The sequence below is a fragment of the Rhyacophila brunnea genome, unplaced genomic scaffold (genome assembly GCF_057557595.1).
Source record: "Rhyacophila brunnea isolate RB1 unplaced genomic scaffold, BYU_Rbru_1.0 scaffold_3, whole genome shotgun sequence".
Taxonomy (NCBI): Eukaryota; Metazoa; Arthropoda; class Insecta; order Trichoptera; family Rhyacophilidae; genus Rhyacophila; species Rhyacophila brunnea.
In genome coordinates, this window is record NW_028232965.1 from 6,064,938 (window position 1) to 6,069,058 (window position 4,121).

Below are 4,121 nucleotides of genomic sequence, written 5' to 3' on the forward strand. Positions count from 1 at the left end.
ATACTGTAAATAGATATCAAAATGTACCTCGGAAGTTAATAATATTTTACATATTCTAGGTACTGAGGATTTCTAGACTTTGTTTTGAGTATTGTGATTCACAAAATTAAAAAATCTTGTCTATCTGGCGATTTTTGACATATCTGTCAATACCATATAGATGTAATAGTACAGAAGAAACAAAAGTTAAATGAAAAAATTAAATTGATAGATAAATCAATTTTCTAAATTGGAATCATATTGGAATCTTGAGATTTTTCAACATGAAAGAAAGATTTGATATAAATGCTATTATGCACCTGATCCATTGACACGCAAGTCAGACGATTTAGCGTTTACCATGCTGGCTCATAATGGCCGGGTTCAAGCCCCGGGTTGTTTTTCAATGTGTGTTTGGACCAGAGTATGGACCTAATAGGTCAACATCCATTTCCCATAAAACCAAAATCTGTTAATACAACATCCACACTGTGTGTAAATGATCATACTCGGATCGGTCATGGTAAAAAAAATCTAAAAATAGGTAGTTAGCTCGTCGCCAGTCAGGGCCGAATTTGCACTTGAACGCGCCCTGAACTAATACTTGTCTTGTTGGGACTCCGAAACAATTGACTTATTAAAAGATACTACCAACTAAAAAATGTTTATTTTTTCATATAAATTTCTTTTCATAAGTATATTTTCTTACTCAAAACTTCTATATAATATTTGCTTTGGTAAATTCTATTAAATAACTACATTCAAGTTGTTAAAATAATAACTTACTGAATAATTGTGAAATGTTGTATTATTGTGCTATCATTTTATGTGCCATGCTAAGAGATGAGAGGAGTCCAATCTCTTTGGTGCCATGAATATATTTCCAGCATTATTTTAGTTTTTATGAGGGGGCCGGGGGCATTTATTGTGGGGGCTGCGAGGCGTGGCCTATAGCCCCTTTAAGGCCGGTATGCCTTGTTCGGACTGAGCCAGTGATTTAGTGAAGTAGCGAGTGATTTGGTAAAAACCGTGTCTGAACAGACAAATTTAGTCCAGTAGTTTAGTAAAATGGTCAGTCAATCCGATCCATTTTATTCTATTATTTCTGGCGAGTAGCGATCCCCACCACCTCTCACTATATACTAAACAAGCCACAAACCAAGTCTGAACAGGCGAGTGCATTAGTTGTCGGCTGCCGTAGGAATGGCACAGCTATATTTATAACATCTATGGGCACAGCGTTGAAACAAAGATTACTACTCGAAAAAACATAACTTATATTATTATACTTCAATGCGACAAAAAGTCGCGAACGTGTGTTGATAGATCCGTAGATAAATGGCGATATTTCACAGAAAGCTTGTTGTTATTGAGGATAGGTAAAGAGGTACACATTATCTTATAATTATTATATATTATATTATATTCATTTATTATTCCGTTTAGGTACATTGTACACTCAGTATGAAGGATATTATGTCATGTCAGTATGTAGTGTGGATAATTTGTTGATTAAAATTTTGATAAATAATGGAAATATTTCACAGAAAACTTGTTGTTATTGAAAGTAGGTAAAGACGTAGGTATGTAGGTACACATTATCGTAGTGTTCATAAGAATAATAATGATAAGTTATATTCATTTATCATCTGTTTATATTTTTTATAGTCAGTAAGGACAATGGAGCATAAAATCAGGGGCGGATCAAGTTAAGCGGACGCCCTGAGCGGTAAAAATTTCGGGGCCCCCAAATTCAAGTTAGAAAAAAAGTTTTATGCGTAGAAACACTCATTAATTTATTAACATAAAATATAACAAAGGAAATAGAAATAAAATAAAAAAAACATGTTTTAAATAAATTTTCGTCTTGCAAATTCGTCAATTATTTTGGCAGTGTCAATTCGGTTTAAAATTTCTTGCTCAATATACAAAATTAAATCTTTTTCTCCCATAGTACTTCTCAAATAATTTTTTGCACGCTTTAAAACAGAAACGATCTTTCACCTGATGCGTTAGATAAGGGGATTGTTAAAAAAATATTTCTACATTTGGGAATGTGTAAGACATTTCTTTGGCGGTTCGATAGATGTCTGGTGTGGTTTTAATATTGTGCATAAAGTAAGTACCTATTTATTACCTAAACAAACTACAAAAATACATAGGTAAGCATACAAAAATTTATGCAACCACAAAAATATAATAGGTAGGTATCCTATGTAAATTAGTATTTCGCATTCGCGCTACACGAGAGTGCTGCCGTCTGTCGTAACTTCAAAAATAATTCAAATTACACTATGCAAAAACGGCGTTGTTGAATTAAATCGATTTATGCTCCAAATTCCTATTGATACTAATGATGAATACTAATTTACATAGGATACCTACCTATTATATTTTTGTGGTTGCATAAATTTTTGTATGCTTACCTATGTATTTTTGTAGTTTGTTTAGGTAATAAATAGGTACTTTATGCACAATATTAAAACCACACCAGACATCTATCGAACCGCCAAAGAAATGTCTTACACATTCCCAAATGTAGAAATATTTTTTTAACAATCCCCTTATCTAATGCATCAGGTGAAAGATCGTTTCTGTTTTAAAGCGTGCAAAAAATTATTTGAGAAGTACTATGGGAGAAAAAGATTTAATTTTGTATATAGAGCAAGAAATTTTAAACCGAATTGACACTGCCAAAATAATTGAAGAATTTGACGAAAATTTATTTAAAATATGTTTTTTTTTTATTTCTATTACCTTTGTTATATTTTATGTTAATAAATTAATGAGTGTTTCTACGTATAAAACTTTTTTTCTAAGTTGAATTTGGGGGCCCCGAAATTTTTACCGCTCAGGGCCTCCGATTGACTTGATGCGCCCCTGATTTTATGCTCCATTGTCCTTACTGACTATAAAATATAAACAGAATGATAAATGAATAATTAGGATTAACACTAGGATAATGTGTACCTACATACCTACGTCTTTATCTACTTTCAATAACAACAAGTTTTCTGTGCAATATTTCCATTATTTATCAAAATTTTAATCAACAAATTATCCACACTACATACTGACATGACATAATATCCTTCATACTGAGTGTACAATGTACCTAAACGGAATAATAAATGAATATAATATAATATATAATAATTATAAGATAATGTGTACCTCTTTACCTATCCTCAATAACAACAAGCTTTCTGTGAAATATCGCCATTTATCTACGGATCTATCAACACACGTTCGCGACTTTTTGTCGCATTGAAGTATAATAATATAAGTTATGTTTTTTCGAGTAGTAATCTTTGTTTCAACGCTGTGCCCATAGATGTTATAAATATAGCTGTGCCATTCCTACGGCAGCCGACAACTAATGCACTCGCCTGTTCAGACTTGGTTTGTGGCTTGTTTAGTATATAGTGAGAGGTGGTGGGGATCGCTACTCGCCAGAAATAATAGAATAAAATGGATCGGATTGACTGACCATTTTACTAAACTACTGGACTAAATTTGTCTGTTCAGACACGGTTTTTTACCCAATCACTCGCTACTTCACTAAATCACTGGCTCAGTCCGAACAAGGCATTAGCTCTAGAGTAAATCTGGCCCTGTCAGTGTCACACCAAAACAAGATAAATGTAGAGCAGAGATCAGTAACCTTTTCTGCACGAAAGACGCATTGTACTTTACCTTAAATAATTTCACCATTTATGTGGTAAAGGGTTGACAATACATTATGCAGTACTGCATTAATTAAACTTAAGGAGTCATAGAGTGATACGAAAGTTAAAAAAATGTAATTTTTACATACTTTTTACTACTCTTGCTTTTTTGTTCTCGAAATCGCAAAAATGACCTTTCGTTTCGAATTTATTCAATGTATCTTTCGTTTCAGGCCCCTACCTATTCGAGGGCATCGGGCTATAGCCCCTTGAGCAATGCATCAGGGGCATAAGAATTTTAAATATGAAAACAAATAATTTTTTCACGTTGGACTTCTCTAGGATGAAAATGAATGTCGAATAATATTGCAAGTGATCTAAAATAACAGAATTTAAATACGATAGTAGTAAAAATTAATGACCTGAGTTTCAGGAATATTATTTTTCAATTTCATGTGGGGTAATTTTAAAATT